The sequence below is a fragment of the Pan paniscus genome, chromosome 1 (assembly GCF_029289425.2).
Source record: "Pan paniscus chromosome 1, NHGRI_mPanPan1-v2.0_pri, whole genome shotgun sequence".
NCBI lineage: Eukaryota > Metazoa > Chordata > Mammalia > Primates > Hominidae > Pan > Pan paniscus.
Window position 1 is genome coordinate 80,963,380 of NC_073249.2, and position 27,226 is coordinate 80,990,605.

The window sequence follows — 27,226 nt, forward strand, 5'->3', positions numbered from 1 at the left end:
GTCATGATCCATCGGTCAGTTACGAAACCATTGCAATAAATCACAAATAGCTGGATTTTTACAAAATTAAATACATAGGATAGAAAATATCAGCATATACTGCAAAAGAGTATGGGAAATATTGTTTCATGAAGCTTTTGCTTCAGAAGTGTGTGTGTGCCCTAGATCTTGATGTGGAATTTATTTCTTCCTGTGGGTCTCAACAATAAATAAATAAAATTTGAAAGTACAGAGAATAGACTAGAGTTGAACACAAAACTCCAGCAGTTCAAAATTGTAACCTGAAAACAGCAGTAACAGGGAAATACAACAGAATGGAGGAGTTACTCTAGAGGTAGAAATAATGAACAGGAATTGGTGATGAAGTAAATGTGGTGAAGAGGTAGAGATCAAAGATGACTCCTAGTAGGATAAATAGGTATATGGTGATGATGCCAGCCCCTAAAAACAGGAGCACAGAGAGGGAAGCATGTTTGCTGAGGAAGATGAAGGTTCACTGCACAAACTGGCTATGGGAAGTATGTTAGTTTCTTATTGCTGCTGTTAAAAATTATCGCAAACTTTGGGGCTTAAAACAATACAAGTTTACTATCTTATAGTTCTGGAGGTTATAAGTCCAAAATAGGTCAACTGGGAATGACTTTTCTTCTTGACTAAAGCCTTTAGCCAGTTCTCAGCTTTTTCCAAATTACAGATTCAATCAGAGGATCGTTCAAGAAAAAGTAAAGAGGGATTTTAAAAAATGTTTTAAGTTATAAAAATTAAACTCTACTCACTATTTTGGCACATAAGTTTATTCTGGATAGTTGGATACACTGGCATATGCAAAAATGCATTATCTCCTATTTAGTATGAGCACTGTATGTGTATTTAATTCTACACTGTTCATGTTGCAGATCTGTGAGGTTTAATTATCACATATATTCACACTACTTATCCTATTCAGAAACACTGAGAGATAAAATATATAAAGGCACTTATGTATCTGCCTTCAATTCCCTTTGAAGACTAAGAAAATGTTAAATACAATAAACATTGCTTCATAGAACTTTGATGCTTAAACAGAACTTAAGCACCATTTATTCTAATCCCTTTATCTTATGTTTGAGAAACTGAGCCTTGCTCCAATGACTCACAGCTAATCGATGGCTGTGACAAGAGTAGAAGAGAGAAGGTCTAACTGTTTTTTCAATTCCCTTTAGTTGTTAACCAGAAATGGGCCTAAACATGGCTCCCTTCAAGTAAATAACAACAAAAAAAGAAAATTTAAGTTAATGAAAAATTTCTTAAAGTTAAGATTTTCTCAGTATAGTTGATTTATTATTTAATGCATATTCAAGTACACTACAGAAAGCTATATGATATGGTTTGGCTCTGTGTCCCCACTCACATCTCATATTGAATTGTAATCCCCAGGTGTCAAGGGAGGAACCTGGTGGGGGGTGATTGGATTGTGGAGGTGGTTTCCCCCATGCTGGTCTTGTAATACTGAGGGAGTTCTCAGGAGATCTGATGGTTTAAAAATGACAGTTTCCCTGCTCTCTCTCCCTTTCCTGCTACTTTGTGTAGAAGGTGCTTGCTTCCCCTTCACCTTCCACCATAATTCTAAGTTTCCTGAGGTCTCTTTAGCCATGCAGAACTGTGAGCCAATTAAACCTCTTTTCTGTATAAATTACCCAGTCTCAAGCAGTTCTTTATAGCAGTGTGAGAATAGACTAATACACTATAAAACAGTTTACTATATTAATAATATGAATATATATTATGCTGAAGTTCATAATTCTAATAGTACAAATGTCCTAACTGATTGTACATTTCCAGTTATGCACCTCCCTCCATTGCCACCAGACTATCTAAACTATATGAAACATATAAAATATAAATCTGACCACTTATCCCCTAATTAAAATTCTTCAGTGGACTTCCATTGTCTACGCAGGTCAAAGACTAAGCTCCTTCACTTAACCCTGTCCATAGCTTCAGCCTTCTCTCTTGCACTGCCTGTCTCAATCCTTGTGCTCTAGCAACAAGAAGCTGGTCGTGGCTTTCATAGATCTTGTATTTATTGCTTCTGTGCATTTGTTCCCATTCTCCTTTCTGCTTGAGATGTCCTGCCCCCTCTCCCCACCCACCATGCCCCATCACAGCCTCACTCCATTCTACAGGCTCTTGCTTGAGACTCAGCACTCAGATGGCACCTTCAGGAAGCTCTTCCTAACATGTTCCCTCTTTCCTGTCTCCTAGATTAGGTATCCTTCCTCCCTCATTCTGTATTTTTCTTTGCATAATTAGTCATTGCTTTTAAAGAGGTAATTATAAGACATTGTGTTACATGTCTACCTCACCTAACTTACTGTGGATTCCTTGACAGAAGGGCTATTTTACAGCAAGCATTAGTCCTAATATATTGTAAAAGCTTGGTATGAGCTCAATAAATGTTATTGGAATGATTAAATGATTAATGATTAAGTGAGTTAATCATACAAAGTGCATAGAACATCAGTGGGCATACAGAACAGGAAGAATGCCAAGGAGTAAATGAATAACTCTAAGATCTTCCCCAATCCTGCGTTCTTCTGACTAATGAATGCTGTACTTCAATAGGAGTCAGGTGATAAGTGGATGATCAGTAGAATGTGCCAGAGGAATTGGGAAAAATTCTGATTTGGAAAACTCTTAGCAAGAATCTTCAAGTGTGGGCATATCTTACCTTGGCCTTGCAAAGAGTTATAAGAGTGAACTGCAGAAAAATCAAAAAGTCTCACAAAATAGTTTGATGAAAGTTTTTTCAGTATGCAAGGAACATGACATAGTGTTATTGCTTCAAGGCAGCTCTCCTTCCTAAGTTCTCGGCATCCATCAAATCTTTCTTTAGTCTGTAATGGTTTTGTGCCTGGTACATCTACCAGAAGTCAAACTTCTAAATACAGTGTATCTCCTTTCAATAGCACGGAGGGCCTAGAGACACAATTTTATTTCCTTCTTGGCTGTAGTAAAAATTGCTGTTCTCTGTAGGTGGGTTGCATAGCCAATCAATCTCCTATAATAACTTGGGGAGTAGAACTAAAAATTAAACTTTTTAAAGAGAATGGTTTTCTCCTGTCCTATATCATGCCTCTACTCTTACCAGAAATGGGTGATGATAGCATTGGCAATTCAAATACTATATCTAGTTGCAGAATGATTTATGTAGGTTGCCATAGGCAAGCAGCAACTAAACCCAATTCTTTATAGTACTGATAGAATTTTTTCTGTCTTATTGTTGTTATATAGGCATACCTTGGTGATAATTGTAAGTTTGGTTTCAGACCACCTCAGTAAAATGAGTGGTGAGAGAAATATTTCAACAAAATTTAATACTCTTTTCTTATAAAATTCTCAGCACTGTAGTAGGAGAAAAAACCTCCTAAACCTAGTAACTGGCATCTATAATAACCCTACAATGAATTCAATAACAGTAAAACACTGAACGCTTTAACTCTAGGATGAGCCACAAGGCATGGATGACTGCCATCAACCACTTGTATTCCATCTCATACTAGAAGTTCTAGTCAGTGTTTGATAAGGAAAGAAAAAAATAAAATAAAAGGTGTTCAGGTTGGGGAGAAGGAAGTAAAACTGTTTTTATTTGCAGATAACATGATAGTCTACGTAGAAATCTAAAGAAATCTACAAAAATATACTAGAACTAATAACTGAGTTTAAAAAGTTTGCAGGATACAAAAGTAATATACAGAAATCAATTGTAGTTCTATATACTAGCAATGAGCAACTGAAAATTGAAATTAAAAATGATACTTCCAATAGCAACAAAAATGTGGCACGCCCACGAATTAAATTAACAAAAGATATTCAATATCTGCACACTGAAAACTACAAAAACATTCCTGAGAGAAATTAAAGAAGACCTAATGAAGATACACTGTATTGATGGGTTGGAAGAGTCAATATTGTTAAAATGTTACAATATTGTTAAAATGATAGGTATGTCTCCTACATACCTATCAGAATAGCTAACATAATAAAAAAAAAGTGACAATGCCCCATTCTGATAAAGATGTAAAGAAACTGGACCTCTCATACATTGCTGATAAGAATTTTAAAATGTCACAGCCTCTCTGAAAAAGAATTTAGTAGAAGTCATTCAAAACTAAACCTGCACATACCATACAACTCAGAAATTACAATCCTGTGCCTGAGTGTGATGGCTTATGTCTGTAATCCCAGCACTTTGGGAGGCTGAGGTGGGCAGATCATTTGAGGCCAGGAGTTTGAGACTAGCCTGGCCAACATGGTGAAACCACATCTCTGTTAGAAATACAAAAATTAGCCAGCCATGGTGGCATGCACCTGTAGTCCCAGCTACTCAGGAGGCTGAGGCAGGAGAATTGCTTTAACCCAGGAGGTGGAGGTTGCAGTCAGATGAGACTGTGCCACTGTACTCCAGCCTGGACAACAGAGCGAGACTCTGTCTCAACAACAACAACAACAACAAAAAGGTAAAAAAAGGAAAGAAATTACAGTCCTGGGCATTTACTTCAGAGAAACAAGTATGTACATATGTATAAAAACCTGTATGTACACAATTGCTCACAGCAATTTTATTTGTAATGACCAAAAACCATAAACAACCAAAATAACCCTCAATAGATGGATGGTTTAACAAACCGTGGTATATCCAGACCATGGAATGCTACTCAGCAATGAAGAAGAATGAACTATTGATGCATGCAACAACTTGGATGGATCTCAAAAGCATTATGCTAAGTGTAAAAAGCCAGTCTCAAAGCTTATATATAAATGTTATATATATCCTCATATAACATAAATCCATATATAACATAAATGTTATATATAATCCACATATAACATTTTTAAAACAAAAATATTATAGAGATGGAAAACAGATGAGTGGTTGCCAGAGGCTAGGAACGATGGAGAGGAAGGTGGGTAAGAGCATAAAGGAGTAGCACAAGGGAGATCTTTGTGGTGATGAGCAGTCTTGTATTTTGTCTGTGATAGTGGTTACACAAACCTACATTTGATAAAAAGACATAGAACTGCACACACACATTGAACAAATAAATACCTTGGAGTAAACAGACTGAAGGGCATCTGTATTTCTTTGTACCATCTTTGCAACTTCCTGTAAACCAATAATTATTTCAAACTAAAATTTAAAAAAGGTGTCAATTTTCCCCAAAGTGGTGTATAGATTCCATAGGATCCCGTTCAAGTCCCAGTAGATATTTTTGCAGAAATTGTCAAGATGATTCTAACATTTATATGAAAATTCAAAGGACCTAGGATAGCCAATACAACTATGAAAAAGATAAAATTGGAGGACTTATCATACTACCTGACTTTAAAAAGTATTTTAAAGCTATGATAATCAAGACGAAGTAGCGTTGCTGAAATGGTAGGCAAATAGATCATTGAAACAGCGTCCAGACGTAAAGCCACATATATATGGTCAATTGATTGTGAGTTTTTTGTTGTTGTTGTTGTTTTTTGAGATGGAGTCTCGCTCTGTCACCCAAGCTGGAGTGCAGTCCGAAATCTCGGCTCACTGCCACCTGCACCTCCTGGGTTCAAGTGATTCTCCTGCCTCAGCCTTCTGAGTAGCTGGGATTACAGATGACCGGCACAACGCCGAGCTAATTTTTGCATTTTTTAGAAGAAACGGGTTTCAACATGCTGGCCAGGCTGGTCTCGGACTCCTGACTTCAAGTGATCCACCTGCCTTGACCTCCCAAAGTACTGGGATTACAGGTGTGAGCCGCCGTGCCCAGTCATCAATTGATATTTGACAAAAGTGAAAGGGTAATTCAATGAAGAAAGAATAGTTTTTCCTATAAATTCTGCTGGAATAGCTGGTTATTCATATGCACAACAGTGAACTTAGATTCACAACTTATGGCATATACAAAAATTAACTCAAAGTGGATTATATACCCACATGTAAAACTAAAACTGTAAATTCCCTATAAGAAGAGAAAGAGAAAAATTATTGTGCCCTTGGGTAAGGCAAATATTTCTTAGATATTACACCAAAGGCACAAATCATAAAAATTTGATGATTTGAACTTGATAAAAATGAAAAACTATTACTATGTGACAAACACTATTAAGAGAATGAAAACACAAGCCATAGTCTGAGAGAAAATATTTGCAAGTAAAATATCTGTTAATGGTCTTGTATTCAGAACATGTAAAGAACTCTTAAAACTCAATTTTTAAAAAAAGGATGGAAAAAAGACTTGAGCAAAATTTTACCACAAAAGATACATGGATGGTAAATAACCACATGAAATATATCCAATATTATTTATTAGCTGGGAATTACAAATTAAAACCACGATGAGATAAGATTGCACATCTATCAGAATGGTTACAATATTAAAAAACTGTTCATATCACGTGCTTGCAAGGATGTGGAAGAACTAGAATGTGGTTGGTGGAAGCATGAAAGAGTACAGCCACTTTGGAAGAAAATTGGCAGTTTTACTCCAAGTTAAACATATACCTACCATATGTTCCAGTCATTTCACTCTCAGGTACTTAGCCAAGAGAAATGAAAACATATATCTGGACGAAAACTTGTACATGAATATGTCTGTAGCAGTTTTATTTAACAAACTGAAAATGATCCAGGCATTTTTCAACAGGTGAGTGAATAAACAAATTGTGGCTTATTCATACATTGGAAAACTTTTTAGCAATACATAAAGAATGAACGATTGATGCACACACAACATGGAGGAATCGCAAAAGAATTATGCTAAGCACAAGGAGCCAGACAAAATATAGTATATGTGGTATGATTCCATTTATAGAAAGTCTAGAAAATGCAAATAAATCTATAGTGACAGAGAGTAGATCAGTGTTAGCCTAGGAGGGGTGGGGCTGGGGAAGGCTTGGAAGATGGTATTACAAAGGGACATGAGAAAACTCAGGTGGTTGATGGTTATGTTCATGCTCTCGACGGTTGCAATGGTTTCAGGGGTGTATGTGTAAGTAAAAGTTTATCAAATTGTGCATTTTAAATGTGTACAGTATATTTTATGTTAAGTATGCCTCAATAAAGCTGTAAAAAAAAAAAGTGTGTAATGGCAAATGGACCAAAAAGACCATATAACAGACCTTGTTTTATAAAGGCAGACGTTGCAAGTTTCACAAAAGGCACCTGCATCTCTCCTATTGCCTCCTGCTTCTCTCCCCTGTGGTAGAGGAAGGGTCCCTCCTTCCCTCCTGTGCTCTGGGTCCCATCCCTTTGACCTTCTTTGAAACTTTGACCTTTAGTCTTCACCCTCCTCCTGTCGCCATTCTTTTACTCTCCTTTGCCTGTTCCCCTGGGGACACAAATGTGCTCTTGGTATCTTTCTTTCTTTTTCCTTTTTCTTTTCTTTTCTTTTTTTTTCTTTTTTTTTTTTTTTGACAGAGTCTTTGTCTGTCACCCAGGCTGGAATGCAGTGGCATGGATCATGGCTTACTGCAGCCTTGACCTCCTGGGCTCAAGCAATCCTCTCACCCCAGCACCTGACCCCAAGTAGCAGGGGCAATAGGTGCATGCCACCACACCCTGCTAATTTTTGTATTTTTTGTAAAGACAAGGTTGCACCATGTTACCAAGGCTGGTCTTCAACTCCTGGGCTCAAGTGATCTACCCACCTCACTTTGCCAAAGTGCTGGGACTACAGGCATGAGCCACCACACCTGGCCTGTTATCTTTCATTTTAAAACCAAAATAAAACTCTTCTTTATCTAAACATACTCCCCTAGGTCCTGCTCTCTATACACACCCCCTCAACAAATATACACACATACATGCACATACTGAGTTCCCCAAATCTGATAACAACATTTTTGTAATTTCTCCCAACTTTGTGAATTTGGACATAGCATGTCTGCTACACTATTTATTAAACTAATGAATTGTGATAAAAGTGAATATAAAGTAGATACTCTGTTAACACACAGTTGATATGTATTAACAAATAGATCAAATAGATCTAGTTTTGAATTCTGGTTCTGGCAGAATTCAACAGTCATGGTATTAAGTGTGACTCTGAGTAGGTTATTAAACTCCTTTAAGAGTGTTTGCTACTTGTAGATGCATTTATGATACCCATTTAATGTATTTCAAGACTTGGTGTTAGAATTAAGTGAAATCATGTTGTTCTGTGTGCCAGCATCCTGCCAGAAAGACATTAGACTCGGTGGATAGCCAGCTGCTGCACTTCTGCCTGCCTGGGCACCAGAGGCTCAATCTTCCTCCACTTTCTTTCTTCCCTTCTTCCAATGGGGTTGCTTCTTTTGGCGTGGGATGAGTCAGCGCGGCTCAGCACCTCACACAGAGGGCTCACCTCATCTTCCTTAAACCCGCCAATCCCTCTTCAAGCCCAATAAGCATTGCTAGGCAGCATCATTAGTCCACACCCATCGTGAGAACACTCATTGGCCACAGAGCATGGGAGCCCTGACTCACTCAGAGCTTTTCAACACTTTCTCATTCTCAGCCCGAAACTCTATGTCTGTCTCCCTAAAACACTGATTTCTTTAGAGCAATTTAATATTTCCACATTTATAATAAAACTACCTTCCCTGCAGTCAATCAATATAATGGTAAAATGAAATATAAATAAATAAAAATAAAACCCTACTCCAATGGCATTTATCTGTACTTTGCAATAGGGCTACTACTTAGATATGCTCTTGTATTAGACTCATTTGTTTTATGTGTATGTTTTTCCCCTGGCTGAGTAATCCTTGAGAATTAAAACAGTTTTCTAAAATCAAATCAAGTACATAATATAGTGCTCAGTTTATATCTGTTCCATGGGTTTTGATGATATCAACTGGCAAGTCATAGACACCCAAACTACTTAGTATTCTTCTCCCACCTCCACATCAATAAGATTTCTTTACTCACATATTTATTCTGTCTTTGGAATTACTTTCCTTTTCACTTTGATTCTAGAAGGAAGAGGCCCAACCCAGACCCCACCTCCTCCATGAGACTTTCTCTTATTGCTTCTGCTGAAGTCATTCTCTCCCTCCTATGACCTTCCATGGTACTGGACTGGGATTCAAAAGATCTATATGCCAATTACTAGCTGTGAGAATGTAGGCAAGATATTTACCCTCTCTGAATCTTGGTTTTCCATAACTCTAAAATGAAGATAATAACACCTATCTCACAGGGCCATTGTGAGGATCAAATGAGGTAATGTGTATGGAAGCTCTTTGTAAAGTAAACTGAGATAAGTAAATGAAAGGGATGATTATCTCTATTATAGCTTTTATCTAGTCTGCCTTGCATTTTAGTTACTTGTCAGTGGATCTGTCTCCTGAATTGGCTTGAGAAATCCTGGGAGAGTAGGAATGTTTTACTCATCTCTGTAACTTCCACTGTGCCTTGCACATGTAGGTGCACATTAGAACCTGTTGAATTGAATGTGTAGCTGAATGCACTGGACCCAAGCCCTTCTTCCTCCAGAGAAGTAAATGTCTATCACAGCACTGGTAATTCTATGGACAGCTAAAGAAATCCAAAAACATTTGCTTTCTTTTTTTAATGCACCAGAAGATGATTTTCAAAGAAGAAAGGGGAAATCATTTCCTCTGATATGTGCCACATGCTCAAAGCCTGCAGAGCAAGTAACCAACACAATTCATCAAATGAGATTACAGGAATTCAGGAAACGGCAAGTCCTAATTAAGCCAAAACAACAATCCACACCAGATGCACGCTCTATTTTCAAGCTATGATCTTGTATTTTATTATCCCACAGAGTTCTGGAGTCAGGACTTGTATGTAGCAGAGGGACTGAGCTGGAAGCCAAAATAGGATCACAGTCTAGTTCTTGTGGAGGAGTCTAAGCTGGAATATCAGACGTTTGTATTTAAAGTCAAGAACATCTTCAAACCAGGGAGGGGTTAGTGCTCTTAAGTGACCAACTGCTGACTTCCTGGATTCAAACAGGGAAAAATGATGTTGAGAATTCTGTTGTAAGTATTCTATTTTTGTATAATTTCTTCAGGAGTTTTTATCTACCCCTCCTGGTAGAGTTGGGCCCTTTCGCTCTGCGTTCCCATCATTCTGTGCCCATCTCTTCTTAGCCCACAACACACTGGGAACAAGAATGGTCACTTGGTCCATGTCGGGTCAACCAGTCATTCTTTCTTATAAGGCTTTGATCATAGAGACTGAATTAGTCACATGGTGTTAAGATTGAAACCTTTACAATCTCTGCAAGAGGAAATGTTGACTAGACCACTGGGTGTGACTTCAGAGGTCCGAAAGAGAGCTGTGGGCTGAAAATACACATTTGTAAGTCATCACTATATAGATGGCTAGCCATGTGGATGACATCTCCTAGGGTAAGATAGTATTAGGAGAAGAGAAGAGAGGAGACAGACAGGAGAGGAGGAGGTTTCAGAGAGCTCAGGTTTCAGATTTACCACTTATTTATTTGGTGATGGAAAGACCTTTGATCATCCTGAGTGACTGTTTTAGTTTTTGTAAAAAATGTATTTATTTATTCATTCATTTAGTTGACAATTTTTAAAATGCTTATTATAAGCCAGATACTGTGCAAGATGTTGGTGATACAGTGGTAAATATAGTGGTAAATATAACATACAGCAGTATATCATATAACATACAGTGGTATAACACACATAGTGGTAAATATACAGTGGTAAATATAACATAGGCTTTCTCTCTCTCTCTGTGTATATATATATGTGTATATATATAGCACATCTTTATGATATGTAAATATATTTACATATAAGTATATAAATTTATATATCAAATATATTTTTACATAAATGTGTATTAAATATATGTTCATATATTATATATAATAAATATGTGCAAGATATTGAGAACACAGTGGTAAATTGTGGATACTGCATTTTAGCAATATAATTCTTGTTGCAGTCTGATTGACAACATAGAGCAAGTGACCATTCTTGTACCTAGTGTGTTACGGGCTAAGAAGAGATGAGCAGAGAACGATGGGAACACAATATATTGACATATCTCTTTATCTCTCTCTCTCTCCCTTCAGGGAGAGAGGTGTGTGTGTGTGTGTGTGTGATAAAGATAGAGGAATGCTATGATAGGGTGTGGCCAGGATGATTTCGATGCCCGTTTGAGAGGCAGCCATTGCAGTCCTGGGGCATCAGGAGAAGTTTCTGGAAGAATAACATTTAAGAAGAGAACTGAGGAAGACATTAACAGTCATCCAAGTGAAGGTTAGGAAGTAGGAGGATATAAACCGGATGGAGGGAACAACAAACACAAAAGCCCACAAACAAGAGAGTGCATAGTGAAATGTAAGGAATGATGAACAATTTCAGTCTGATTTAGAGACAGGATCTGCAATGAGGAACGATGAGAAAGTCAGGTTGGGTCCAGATTACAAAGTGTCTTGTAGGTTGGTTTTAGGAGGCAACCTTTCATCTCAAAGAAAGTAAAAAGCCATGGAACAGTTTTAGTTACGGAAATTTCATTAATAGAATTGTGTTTTAGCAATAAAATTCTTGTTACAGTGTGGAAACTGTATTGGAAATAGAAAGGCATGTTAGAAAACTGTTGAAATAATCCAGATGAGGAATGAAGATGCCCTGCGTCAGGACAGTGGTTTAGAGTTGAAGAAAATGTTTGGATGATAAAGACAAAAAAAAAAAAAGCAGTCTACAGCAGTAACTAGGGTTCCTGGCATGGATAGAAGTCAAGGAAAACCAGACTTCAGTAGTTAGGTGGCATTTTGATGTCACTTTAGCAATAAGGAGCAAATGAACTAAGCCACCATGATGATCTCTGACTTCCACATAGTTTTCTTTTTCCTTTTTCTTTTCTTTTCTTTCTTTCTTTTTTTTTTTTTTTTGAAACAGAGTTCCATTTTGCTTCCCAGGCTGGAGTGCAGTGGCACAGTCTCAGCTCACTGCAACCTCCGCCTCCCAGGTTCAAGCAATTCTTGTGCCTCAGCCTCCCGCGTAGCTGGGATTATAGGCGTCCGCCGCTACACCCGGCTGATTTTTTTTTTTTTTTTTTTTTTTTTTTTTTGTATTTTAGTAGTGACGGTGTTTCACCATGTTTCCCAGGCTGGTCTTGAACTCCTGAGCTCAGGCAATCCACCCATCTTGGCCTCCCAAAATGGTAGGATTACAGGCGCAAGTCACTGTGCCCGGCCGACTTCTACATAGTTTTCTATATATACATATATATAATGTGAGTATGTGTGCATGTGTATGTGCATGTATTTGCTTTAAGAAACCATCAATAATACCCTCAATTTTCAACCATAAAGACTACAAACTTATCTACATCAGAATCTAATGTTGCTCCTTTTCACTGTAGGAAAAGAAGTTGTCCATCCTGTCTGCCATTGGTCCTTCTCTCTGTGCTTTGGACCCTTCTGCTTTATCTTCTTGTGAACAATTTCGCCTTCCTTCTCTTACATATTTAGACCCTACATCTCAATTGAATCCTTTCTATTAGCGTTAAAAATGCCCAAGTCTTACCCAATGAAGAGCATACACCTCAACCCACATCCCTCTTCCAGCCTTTCTTTCTAACGTCCAAACTCACTTCCCCCTTTCCTCCCCTCTACCCCTCACTCCTCAGCACAGTTTAGTCTCATGCCCACTCCCGTCATTTTCAAGATCAAGCTCTGAGTAGGCTCTCCAAAGACCTCTATATTTCTAAATTCTTCAGACATGTTTCAGTTTTCCCCTTACATGAATGTCACAAAATCCCTTTTATTTACAATCTATTTTTAATTGAAAAATGCAAAAGAGAACCAATAATAATATAAAAAGCACCCATGTAATCAAAAACCAAAATTTAAAAATGCTTTTTCACATTTGCTTCAGAGCTATTTTTTCAAAAAACAAAACATTACCTTCTTAACGTCACAATTCCCATTTCTTCCTTCTCTCTCCAGGGGGCAGGCATTTAACAGGAATTTAATATTTATCCTCCATTTGTGGCCTCAGGGCCTAGCACAATGCCTGGTACATAGTAGGTACTCAACAAATATTGCTGAATACATCCATCAATAAAAAAATAGTTTATATTTCAGTGCTTTGGGGAAATAGGGAAGTTTATTAATTTTCTGAGAATAAGATGGGGGAAAAAAAGCCTAGGGAGAATGCCTTATGATGAAAAGGCACGTAGGATTCCTATCCGTAGGCATTTTGCTGGTGTGGTTCTAAAATATTACGTAGTCTAAACTTTATGCTACACACTTCCAGTGACAGCTAATATACTGCTTTATAAAGTAACCCATTTCATTTCCGTACACCTTGGTTGAAGAAAATATTGTTTTTCAACTTGACATCTCTTTTCAGGTATTTCCTTTGAGTATTTCCATAGTAACCACTATGCATGGCACACGCTTAGCTGAAATGGAGGATTTTTCTCCTTTCAAATAACGGTCAAGAGGGTGGAACTTGAAAACATTTCCATAGTGAAATGGATGCATAGGAGGTAGAGAGGAAGTGAGTTAGGGAGGGATGAAGGAAGAGAGGGAAAGAGTGAGAGAAATACAGAGTACGTGAGCAAGAGGTGCTAAGATCCTTCTCAATGAAAAAGATAAAAAGGAAAAGGTAAGTAAAGTTGGATTAGTTACAAAGCTTCCCAAACTATATTGTTGTGTACATACCACTTACACACGCACATACATTCATATACACCCAAAGAGATATATACAAGTAAGGCAAACATGCAATTGGTAGGGAAGAATCAGATTTGGAGCTCTATACCTGCTTCTGAACCCCATGTTTCAGCAAAGTATTCTTCATGCCAGTTGGTTGCTGTGGAAATACTCTGAGAAATTCTCCACATGCCTGTGTTAGTCCTGCAAGAGAGATTCTGTAGTGCAAATACATATAGTCTTAAGGAGAGGTTAGAAAAGCAGAATGGCCCAGTATGATTTCATTTTATATACCCCCAAATTACTTAATGCAACGCATCCAAGAAATCCCAGTAGCCACATAAATACTTTTTTTAAAACTAGTTTGTAGGTAAAAGGTTGCCTGGCATTCTGCTAATTTCTGCCTGGCTAGAAAATATCACCACTCTCTATACACATGTGGGAGGAAAAGTTTATGAGAAAAGAACAGACTGGAGTCAGGAAACTTTTCTTCCTGTAGCAGATCTTTAACTATGTACTGTTTGACCTTGGGCAAGTAAGTTCCCTCTAGGGCCTCATTTTCTTATTTATAAAATGAGAGGAAAGCACTAGATGATTCCAAAAGATTGCATCACAGAGGAGGCTTTGGGTTGTAAATGACCAAAATAAAAAATTCAAAATTTCAAATTAGCTTAAAAATACATGATATGTATTGGGTCATGAAATTAAAAATTCCAGAAGTGGGACTAGCTTCAGGTAAAGTTTCCATTAGTACTTCAACAATGTCACCCAAGGACCCAATTTTGATATCCATTTCATCTTGAGGCTGGTCCCAAGATGGCTGCCAGAATCTCAGGGCTACATGGCATCTCATGCAGCAAGAGTGTTTGCACTGGATTCCCAAGAATCATTCTGAAAGTTAGTCCGATTGGACCAGCTTTGGCAACAAACGCACCCCTTAACAATCATCATAGCTGGAGGATAAAATGTGGTTATCAGCTTAACCTTGGCAGTATGTGCTCTAAATAGGAAGCAAAGAGAAAATTCAGTTTTCCTGGAAATACAGGAACCTTTAAGAACAAATCAAAGACAGCTGGAAAGAGGGTAAGGGGACTACTCGACAGATAACCAACAAATGTCTTCTCTGGGGTTTCCTCAATTCTGGCATCTTCTACTTGCTTTTTCTGCTCCAAGGGAGAAGTAAGTTGGCTTTAAGCATGAAAGAGGACACCGTTTGAAGCTCTTTGTGCTTGAAAGTTCCTATTGCCTTTGAATTTTGCCCTAACCATGAACCTCACAGAAAACTACACAATAACTTCAGTGTAAGCCTTTTTAGTCTTTTGAACAGTTAATGAAAATACAACATATGGAGAAATAGGGAACACACATATGCACACTCACACATGCACACACAGACACACACAGACACAGACACACACCCTTCCTGAGCATATGTCCATTCAACTGCATAACACTTGTCCTTTCCCTGTTCTTAATTTCTTGTTTTCAAAATTAATCTGCCGTTTTCCTTTATACTTTAAAAATTTGCACTAAACTTCTAACTTTCTAAGGATGAATAGAGACACCTTTCTCTTTCCTTTATCCCTTAAGCACATACATGCACAGACACGTATACACATATCATATATTATCCCAGGAAAAAGAAACCCCTATCAACAAACCTGAAATTGAAAAGCCTTATCAGTTACCACATTTCAGGCAGGGTAACCAAAAATCAAATTTCAAATGATCTAAATATAAGGAAATATATTACCTTATAAAGAGAAATCTTGAGTTAGGATAGTTCTAGGTTAACTAAGCAGCTCAGCAATGTCATCCAGGCCCTGGATTTTTTCTCCATCCCTGCCCTGCTTTTCCTAGAATGCTGGCATATTCTCTTAGGGTGACTCTTCTCAGGGTACCAAGATGGCTGCCATAGTGCTAAGCATCACATGCTCATGGTAAATCTAAAGACAAAAAATAATACTTTCTCCTCCTGCTTCCTTTTCATAAAGCAAAACAAAATCTTTTTCTGGACTACTACCTCCTTTCAAGCAGACTTCCCCTCATGTCTCTTTGGTTAAAGCAGTCTTACATGCCCTTTCTTAAATTAATCCCTGGAAAGATGAATTACCCCAGTTGGTGTGCCAATCATGTTCACTTCCTGGGAGAGGGGTTCTCTCTTAAAGCACATAATTGCCTGTTACCTGAAGCTAATAGAATCTGCTACAAAGGATTTTCAGAAGAAAATGCTCTGGTGAAGGATGTGTAACATGGAGCCTTTCTCTAAAGCCCCAATCCTACCCAGCAGTAGACTTTCCCTCCAGTGTCATTGGGCAGAAGGGGTTACATGCCTGTTCTGAAATATCAACTTACCACAATTCCCACAAAGAAGTACAGTAATCATTCCTGTATTAAAATTTCTGTTTCTCTTTTTATTACTGGCCATGGAAATGAGGGTGATTTTTTTATTTTTTTATTATTATTTTTTTATTTTGAGACAGGTTCTTCCTCTGTCACCCAGGCTGGAATGCAGTGGTGCGATCTTGGCTCACTGCAGTCTCTAATTCTCAGGCTCAAGTGATCCTCCCGCCTCAGCCTCCCGAGTAGCTGGGACCACAGTTGTGAGCCACCACAACTGGATAATTTTTTGCATCTTTTTAAGAGATGGGGTTTCTTGTTTTTGCCCAGGCTGCTCTTGAACTCCTGGGCCAAGCAATCCACCTGCCTTGGCCTTCCAAAGTGTGAGGATTACAAACATGAGCCACCATGCCCAGCCAAGGCTAAATATCTTATCATTATTGTGCCTCAATTTACTCCTCTGTAAAATTGAAATAACATTACAGCATCTACATAATCATATGCTTTTGAAGGTTAAATGAAATGAGGTAGACATAAATGACACAGAGAGATACTAGTATTCTTTAAATATTAGTTCCTTTCCTGTATTGCCATCTTTCTTACTTTCCTTCACCTAAGGACCTAGAAAGAAGAGAGTCACACAGCATAAAATACATTAAAATTTTCATGTAGCTGATTTTTTTTCCCAAGATGGAGTCTTGCTCTGTTGCCCAGGCTGGAGTGCAGCAGTGGCGTGATCTCAGCTTACTGCAACCTCTGCCTCACGGGCTCAAGCAATTCTTCTGCCTCAGCATCTCAAGTAGCTGGGATTACAGACATGTGCCACTATGTCCAGTTAAGTTTTGTATTTTTAGTAGAGACGGGGTTTCACCATGTTGGCCAGACTGGTCTTGAACTCCTGACCTGGTGATCCGCCTGCCTTGGCCTCCCAAAGTGCTGGGATTACAGGCATGAGCCACTGCACCCAGCCTAATTTTTTATTTATCTTAAATTTTGGGATACATTTATTATATGAAATAAATACATGTTAGCATATTCATTTTGCTCCGTATTTAAGTCTTTATAATCCCAGTCGGCCTGGATCTAGAGCTCATAACTTTGGTGCCCTACCTTTGCCTCCTGAATCATCTCTTATTGGGGTTGTAGGAAAGCTGCCCATCTGTACGTGAGTATATTAGAGTGAAATTGATTGGATAATGTGACCTATTCAAAGGTCATGAGGCCCCCTCAATTCTGTCACTTTTAAGTCTCCCATTAGCATTTTAATTTTAGACCAATATTTGAGTTATAGTTCTATGTATTTAGCTAGAGAAGAAAGGTTTTGCTTAAGGATCATTGAAGTTAATATTGTGGCAGAGAAGGCTTAATGGAAGAGTTAATATCTTAACTGGATTTTGAAAGATGATGAGAATTTGTTAGTAGGAGAAAGGGATAAAGGTCATGCTGGGCAGAGGAAGCCACATGTATAAAATTTTGGAAGGAAAAAAGAACATACCAAGTTTATTTTAAAAACAACATTTTAACGCTGAAGAAGCCTGGCAGCAGATGTGGCTGGAAAGAGGGAGCTCAAATGTTGAAGACCCTTTTATGCCACACTAAAGAATTTGGACTTTATTCTATCAACAATGAAAAACTACTAAAAAGTTTAATTAGGGAAGAGATATGATTAGACTTATGGTTTAGCAAGATATATCTCTCCAAAATAAAGATTTTGGGTGATTTTTTTTTATGTTGGTGGATAAAATAGAGGCACTACTAACCAACATTTTATAGGAAGAAGGAAGAACAGGTTTGGAGAGGAAGATAATGAGCTACCTGAGGACATGTGGAGTTAAGATGTTTTTGGAACATCCAGGTGGAGATCTTTGCTTACCATTGGACCAAAGAAGAGGAGTGCAACCTTTAAACATTGTGTAATTGTCCACTTTCCCTAAGCTCCTCCAACAAGACCAATTGTTTTAATTTAGGATTAAATTTAATTTAGGATTAAATAATAATTTAATAAATTATTTGATTAAATTAAATAGCTTACAACTAATTTAATATGATAAATCAATGATTTAGAATTTAAAATTTAAAACTGTAAAAGTGCTTTGTTTATAAAGTTTGATAATAATAGCCCTTTTGGTTATTCTGTTTCTGTTTTTGAATTTATCATCCAAAAAAAGTTCAAGTAAATTAGCTAGCCAAGATTTTCCTGGACAGAAAACAGACTTACTCTCTCAGGAGGTTATGCTTGCTTAAGTGTTCAAAGTCTTCCTCGTTTGTCAGAGATTCCATGTCCTTGCTCAATATGAAAGTGAGACAAGTATTCAGTCTCTTGCTGGAAAATAGCCCAAAGATGGGAGCTATGTTGACGATCTTCTGCTGTAGTAGCCACTGGTAATGAATATTGGAGAATAGCCATAGTTTTGCAGTGTCACCTTTGAATTCCTTCAAAATTGTTGGGTGAATTCCATTCAGAGTGAGTTATTTTATTTACATTAGTTTGACAATTTGATTTAGAAAATTCTGTTTATTTCCAATTCCTTTCTAACTAAAAACCAAGTGTTACATAGACTATCTTTCTTTTTCACTTGGAATAAACATCATTTTGTGGATGAACTGTAACAGCTGACATCCCATTAAGCTGTGCTCCATAGAACATGGAAACATGAATACAGTATTTGAACTCTGACTCTATCGCAGTAAATCCCTGGATTAACTGCTGGCTGATACACTGCCTGGAAATGAAGAGAATCATCAAATAAACCATCAGATAAGGTGACCAAGACAGTCAGACTGGAAAACCGCTAGCTCATCTTTTTTAGTAGCTCATCTAAATGACTAAACTGAATCTAATACTACACAGTCACTTCTCAGTTAAAAGCTTAAAGGATGCCTGAAACCTGCTTATTTAAAAGTCTTTATTTATTGTACTTGATGTAGAAATAATTTAGTGTTACGTTTCAGATTATGCTTATAAAGAGACATGTGAGGTCTTATATGTATGCAAACTCTATTCATTCTTTCATTCCTTTGTTTTATTTATTTGTCATAAATTTTATGCTATGTTGTGTCATGTCCCATGTCCATGTTAGGCATGGAGATAGTAAAGACAAACATGATCCTGTTTCTCAAGAAACTTAAAATAAGTTGAAGGTTGTGATACATAGCATTAAGTGTCATGTTAAAATTGCTACAGATATGAATATTAAGAAAGTATATTGCTAAGGAACAACAGAGAAACATCAAAATCATACTGAGGTATTAGGAAATGTTTCCTAGAGAAAGTAATCACTACACCGATTTTTATCGAATGAGTAGGAGATAGCTTCATTAACAAGGTAAGAGAGGAAATTCCAGCACAGGGAGCATTATAAACAAGGCTGATGACGTGAACATGCAGAAGTCTCTATACAACTTGCCTGGAGGGTATGTGGATGTCATAGGTGAGATGAGGTGAATTTTTGGAAGATAAACCTATAAAGGGAGATTGGGATCAGAATATGAAGAAGCATTTAAATTTTATCCCCAAGCCATTTCTTTTGGAATTCCTCTCTTGCCCCTGTGATTGTGTCAAACCTTCTTGTAAGTGCTTATTGCACAATGGACCTTTTTTGGTGGAACTTATCACAGATGTTATTGGCATTTACCTAAATAATTGATTACTTGATTCATGTCTTTTTTCTTCACCAGATTGTTAGTCTTCTGTGCTCCTGCTTCTTTACCTTACACATCTTGGTTGATAACATCCCCTTTGCTATAAGCTCCATGAGGACAGAGATTCTGTTTCATTAACTTTGTATCCCCAGAACTTATTACAGTGCCTGGAACATTGTGAATATTCAGTAAGTGTTGACTGACTGGATGTGTAAATGAATGACAGACATCAAAGCCACTGAAAGTCCTTATGAAGTGAATAATTTGCTAGATTGCATCTATATTCTGGAAAAATCCTGCTGGGAGTAGCCTTGAGTGATAAATTGGGAGAGAGACAGATCAGAGGCAAGGAGAACAGGTGGAAATAGTGCCATTGAGAATTAATGAGAGTCTAAATCTAGTAGTGTCAGAGAGAGTAACAGAAGAAAACAAATTTATTAAGGAAAAAATAGATTTATAGATACTATAAGGCTTGATATCTATAGCTTGGTATTTAACTGGATGAGGGGAACATAGGACATTGAGATATTTAGGATGACTATTGCAGACTGGGTTCCCCAGGAAACAGACTCTGAGGCATAGATTAGTATGCAGGAGGTTTATGAGGGAGTGCTCCTGGAATTAACACCTGTGGATTGGAAGGGACGCTAAGAAAAGACAAGGAAAAGGAAGGAAGAGAAAGAAGGAGAGGGGAGGGGAAAAGAAGGGGACTCATTAATGTGGAAATAATAGTTGAAGTGAAAGGAGATAGGCAGAGAAAATCGGATTTGAGAGAAAGGAAGGAAAAACACAATGAAATGTTGTTCTCAGAAGTCAAGAAAGATAGAACTTCAGGCAGGAGGAAGCAAGTGACTATGTCTAAATGAAGTAAGATAAGAACCCAAAATCATATGCTGAATTTAGCAAAACTTGCTGACTTCTGCCAAAATGCATCATGGAATGAAAGGAGGAGGGGTAGGACTTGACTATAGTGTGTTAAATCTTGTATGTAGTGAGAGGCATTGCTGTGTGAAAGTAGGGTAGATTACTCTTGGCACACTTGTCTGTGAAGGGATGTGGAGTCATAGGATGGTAGCTATAGAAGGACATGGTGGTCAAAGAAAGTTTTGTTTGTTTTTATTCATTTTTTAAGATTGGAAAGATATGAAATATTTTTATGCCAAAAGAAAAACACCCATTGAAAAGTTTGAGGACGTAGAAGAAGGAAATGGGAAAGCATGGGACATAGGAAAGCATGGGATCCAAACCACAGGGAATTGGTCTGGCATGCTAGGCGTGAAACCCCTTCCATAGGATGGGAAGGAATAAAGAAAGTAATGGGTACATGTATGGGATTATGAATTTATTGCCTCAGTTTTCTCACTAAAGGGTGTAGGCAGAAATGTCAAGTAGATCTCGAACCCCAGCAGCTAGTACTGTGCCTGACACTTAAAAACACCAAATAAAGATATATCGAGTGAATATGAGAAAGAAGGAATTGCTCTCAGCGACTCTGAAAAACTTCAACCTTTTCTGGATATCCACACCCCACTACCTCCTTAACATTTCTGCCTGCACCACAGGCCGGTTTCATGGGTATAAAATGTGCATTCACACAGGAACCTCTGCTTGAAACAGGTGGAATATGATTGGTTTAATGCTGCTTTCACTTTCTTGAAACTCTTAATCATTTTAGAGCACATGGCCCCACATTTTTACCTCCTACTGGGTCCTGCAAATTATGTAGCTGGTCCTTCTGCCACCACAGAAGCTGTATCTGGTAGGTAAGACAGATATTAAAAAATAAAAAAGTGAAAGCAAACCATGATGTTCAATGGATTTTAAAAGAAAAATGAATAAACAAGCAAAAACAATAAAATGAGTGTTACTAGTGAAGAGGTACAGAGATCTGTGAGACACACAGCAGGAAACCCTAACCTAGTACAAGAATGAGAAGGTCAACGCCAGGTGGAGGTGTGAAGAGTTAGTAGGGGTTAATAACAAGAGGATTCAGAAAGTGAGAATGTTCCCTGCAGAAGGAGAGCAAGTGGGAACATCCAGAGGTTCGAGACAGACTTTTCTTTCAAGTTCACTATGTTTGCATAAGAGAGAGCCAAGGGAAAAGAAAAGAGATGGGGCAGAAAGACAGGCGGGAATCCGATCATGGATACCACTGTCAACCATTTAAAAAAATTGGAGGCTCTATTCTATTAGGTTCTATATTGCTTCATAAAAGCTAATTAACTTTAGGAAAGAATTTGAGAAGAGGTTTTTTTGTGTGTTTTAGAAAGAACACACTAGATGCTGTATTGAGTGAACAAAAGAACATCAGGATGGCAGGATGGTAAATGTGGAGATCATTGTTAGGCTTTTGCCTTAGTCCAGGGGATGGGAGATGTGGACCCACTAGAGAGTGGCAGTGAGAATAGTGACAAGTGGCTAGACTTCAGATGATGTTATCTCTTCCAAGAGAGGGTCCATGCTTAGTTCTGCCAAGCAGTTAAACTGCCAAGCAGTTAATTCAATCCTGAGTTGAGGTGACTTGAAGGTATATTTCAATCTTTGTAAGATCTGATCTGGTCTCGAGAAGTCCAGCTAAAATTCTGTAGTACATTTATCAGAGCCCCTCCTTCTAAGTGGGCTCTGAACTCTAGCTGCTCCTTAATCTCTCTGCTATTTCTTTAGAGTCAGCAGATGCCAGCAGGGAAAAGAGGCATTTGGTATTGGACTCACTTCTCAGGGATCCCTTATTTCCAGGATTTTGACCTATCAAGTCCTTTATTGTTCTCCAAAGCCTTTAAACAGACTTTTTAAAATGTATTTTGTCCAGATTTTCTACTAGTGCTTGATGGGAAGATTGGCCCAATAAGCTGGTATACCACCGCTGGAAATGGAATTATCAAAATTAACTTCCTGGAATAAAAGATATACCCAGTACAAGAGAGAAAAGAGGAAAAGCACCTAAGAAAGTATAAGGCATGAATCAAGACACATTTTATGATGGCTATTATTAATATACCAAGAACAAAGCATACATCTGTTTGAGGGATTCATTATCCACGGGCAAGTAGAAGGAAAAAGAAGAAGGAGCATGTTTGTAGGAGCAATGCTTAGGAGAATCCATGGGGATATACTCAAGTGCATAGAAGGAGGGAATAAGGTTATTCCCAAGAGTGGTGACATTCCACAAGGAGACAGGGGAGGGAAGAAAATATTAGCAAATGTACAGAGAAATGAAATTTGGAGATGAACAGAGTTGAGGAAACATACTTAGTTTGACTTTCTGCTTGAAGTAAGACACAAGATAGTTTGAGGAAATAGGAAAGGAAATAGGATATAGGACAAAGAAACTGTAAACTCAATGCTAAGAACTTCTAAAAAGGAAGATAGAGACTCCTGGAGGTGTAGAGATACATCATAGAGAAAAGGACTATGTAGTGGAAGTCCATTCTGGGTGTGTCAAAACAAAAAATTCAGGTGAATAATTACTAAGAAACAACAGTGTGATAAAGTCACTTCTAACACCTCCTCCTGGTCCTGGGAGAGGAAGATATTGAGAAAATGATCCATCGGGTGAAGATGAGAGGGAAGTTCTGTCAAGCTCTGTCATCAAGGGAAAGTCATGTTTAATTTAATAGAACAAGGTTGAAAATGTGTATGAAAAAAATAGTGAGGATTGACTTCCACTTTCAGCCATAAGAAGTAAGAAAATGTGACCCACGACTAGGAGAAACATCGATTAGTTGAAAGATACCCAGAAATAACAGAGATGATGAACTTAATGAACAAGGACATTGAAATTGTTTCTATAAGTATATTCTGTATGCCCAAGAATGTAAAGAAAAATGCAAACATAGTGAAGAAATAGAAGATACAAATAGAACCAATGGAGCTTCTAGAGATAAAAAAAATACAATATTTAAAATGAGAATTTATCTGAATGGAATTTATGGTGGATTTGACAGTGGACTTGAAGATAGAGCAACTATTCAAAATCAATCACAGGGAGGAAAAAAACCTGATAAAAGGTGAGTAGAAGGGTTCCAGAGGCACTGACACAGTATCTACTTGGAAGCCTTCAGAGAACATGAACCCTGAACAAACTTCAGCTTGACAGGACAGAGATGGAAGCCAAGGAGAAGAGAGTCTGAAGAGCTTGGTTCCTAGGGGATATAGTGGATTGTGGCCATGCATTTCTTTATTTTAAAAATGTTTCCCAAAGCAAACTAATATTCTTTGGGTGTTTTCTATGTGCCATACTTTGTTCTAGCCCCAGTAGATAAAAAGATGCGCATGGCACAATTTATAGTTCATATAGGGAGGCAGGCAAGGAAACAGGCAACTGCAGGAAGGATACTATGGACCATGATGATCATAAGGGTATTAAAGGAGGTGCTCACTTTCAAGGTCATGCAAGTCAGCCTGTCCCTTAGAGGGAATGCCTCCTTAAATTTTGCACCCTAGATGCCTCTGTCTCTTTTTTATAAATTTTATTTATTTATTTATGAAATAGGGGTCTCACTAGTCCCTAGTCTCTGTCCTGGGTAGGACAAATTAATGATGGTAGAAAGAAGTTCTGAATTTAGGACTAAACTACCCAAGGTTTCTACTGTCATTCAAATGTTATTGCCTGCATCACAGCATCCAGTGTTTGAGGGAGCTTGGGCCTCTGGTTTCTCGAGAATTGCTCATCTTTGAGTCCTCACTTCAAGAGACTGTCTCTAACTGATGCCACTAACTAAAAAGCAAAACAAAGACAAATAAAATAAAAAGGTGAATTTAGCTCACAATATCCTCCTTTGCATTCACCGTGTCCTTTACATCTTTCTATATTCTCACCAACAATACTTTATTTCATGGGTCTGTCTTTCTTACTAGACTTTGGGCACTGTGAAGACCAGGACTGTCTTATTCATTGCTTTTTTTGGTAAAGCATTTTTCTTATTGCAGTAAATATATGGAACATAAACTTCTCAATTTTTTTAATTGACAAATAATAATTGTACGTATTCGTGGGGTACATAGTGATGTTTTGATATGTATAATGTATAATAGTGATCAGATCAGGGTAATTAGCATGCCCATCATCTCAAACATTTGTCATTTCTCTGTGTTGGGAGCATTCAATATCTTCCTTCTTGCTATTTGAAACCTTATAATGTATTATTATTAACTATAGTCATCCTATACTGGTATAGGACACTAGAACCTATTCCTCCTGTGTGGCTGTAACTTTGTATCCTTTGACACATTTCTCCCTAACTCCCTCTTCCACCTACCCTTCCTGGCCTCTAGTATCCTGCATTCTACTTTTCATTTCCATGATTAACTTCTTTTAGCTTTCACATATGAAAGAACATGAGGAGTTTAACTTTCTATACCTGCCTTATTTTACTTAACAAAATGTCATCCAGTTATATCCATATTGCCATGAATGACAGGATTTTATTCCTTTTTGTGGCGGAATGGTATTCCACTGTGTATATATGCCATATTTTCTTTATCCATTCATTTGTTGTTGGACACCTAGGCTGGTTCCATATCTTGGCTATTATTAATAGTGCTGCAATAAACATGAGAGTGCAGATGTTTCTTTGAAATAATAATTTCCTTTTCTTTGGATAAATTCCCAGTAGTGAGATTGTTGAATGACATGGCCATTCTAGTTGTAGTTTTTTTGAAAAACCTTCATATTATTCTCCATAGTGCCCACTTTAAAATACACAATTCAGTGGCATTAATTACATTCACAGCATTGTGTGTTCATCACCATTATCTATTTCCAAAGTGTCTTACTCAACTGTTGTATCCTTATAACAGTGTATATCCTTATAACAGTGTATATCCTTGTAACAGTGTATATTAAAAGTGTTCTTTTAATCAATATTTATTGAATGAATTTCAGAATTGGTACATGAATTAATCCAACAGTTTAGACACTGACTATAAATACAAAGCAATTAAGATTTCCTTTGCTGCTATGCAAACAAGGACAGAGAATAGAGGCTGTAAAATTGAAATGAGATGTAGATAGTTGGGGGGGGGGTGATACATCAAAGGAAATAGCTTTAGAAACAGAAGCTGTGCTAATGAGGAATCATAAGGCATGTTTTTGGTGAAGAAGCCACATGACAGAACTCAATGAGTTCCACAAGTGGGTGACAGAGTCCCTTCTCAATAGACAGCTTTCAATGGAGGCAGGCCTGATGATCCTTTGCAGGTGGTTTGACTCCTGAAGCTGTCAAAGAAGTACTCAAAATATTTTTGACATTTAATAAGCCTTTTTCTCCACCTACTAAGAAGAGGACAGGCTGGCCCTATTACTATCTTTGGGGATGGAAAATAAATGGACAGTAATAACTCCTCTTTGTGCTTCATTAACGTGCAATCATCAGGGCAGCAGGCGTAGAATGAAGGCCAATGTTGACTGGATGTCACAGTGAGAGGACAATTCTGTAGGTCAAAATGGGAGAAGAGGCAGAATAACAATCAGAAATTGTAGGTCATGTGGAAAAATCAACAAAGGTTGCTTTTATTCTAGTGATATTTTCCAATTATGTTAAGCGCACTGTCTAACTTGCTAACATCCCCCTTGCTTCCCACTGCATTAAAAGGAACTAGTTATCTGACTGTGCGGTGAACCAGGAGACCTGGTGTGTCCCAGCCCAAAGGCTGAGGAAAAATGGCCCACAAACCATTCCTTACAATGGAATAGAGTAGAAAGGGTCAGAAGATACTGTCATAAGGCCCTACTCAGCCACCTACTGGTTCTATTACTTTTGGGGGGGGTTATATGTTTATATTCATGCGGATTTATATGACCCTTATAATAATTATTATAAAACAAGCTCAATACGTTATTGTCTAGCTTTTCCTCCTCCTTCACATAACTGCTTGGTCCGCTCCTGACCTAAACAAACAAATCTAAAAAGAGCTTACAACATCCCCCTCAATGGGTACGAGTGTGAATATTTTGTATAGGAATGAGATTCATGGTTAACGTTAACCCACATGAAAGCTCTTCCCACTGCTGGAAGAGAAAAACAGATTTTCACTCAATGTCTTCTCAATTGCTAGGTTCTCTTCTTCATGGGAAAACACCCCACAATTATGGTAGTTGCTGCCAAGAGAATAATGGTAACAAAGAGAAAAGAAACAGTTATTATGGAGTTTGTCCAGAAATCCATCCCTATTATGTAACAGCAAATGATACAATTGATTCCCTCAAACTTGGGCCAGGAGACTTTTTTGGTAAAATGCAGCCAATCCATTGATTCTTTCTCCTTGTGTATTTCCCCACTCCTGTTCCAAACTAATCTGCATACCTGTATACTTAAGAGAACCTGGATCAGGATCCAGAACTCCCCAAAATGTTAATTAATATATTATATATTATATATACACACATATATATCAGCTTAAATACACATACTTATATATTTAAATATACATCAGCTTATATATATAGAGAGCGCCATATATATACGCATATATATATCAGCTTAAAGTTACTAAAAATATATTTAATCCAAATGTTATTCATAAATTTAAAATTCAGTATCTATAGGCATTTGCAAATGCCATATAAACATACA

The 27,226-nt window shown here is 37.6% G+C and overlaps 1 protein-coding gene and 1 long non-coding RNA gene across 4 annotated transcripts in view; one reads left to right on the forward strand and one right to left on the reverse strand.

Moving 5' to 3' along the window:
* DPT (dermatopontin) overlaps nt 1-27,226 on the forward strand; it is a 407,189-nt gene that overhangs the window by 300,708 nt on the left and 79,255 nt on the right. The window lies entirely within an intron of this gene.
* On the reverse strand, nt 9,756-16,540 carry LOC130541456 (uncharacterized). The gene is made up of 3 exons (XR_008955520.2): nt 15,424-16,540; nt 13,780-13,888; nt 9,756-10,317 (listed from the first exon to the last, which is right to left on the reverse strand). It is a non-coding gene; the product is annotated as an uncharacterized LOC130541456 (long non-coding RNA).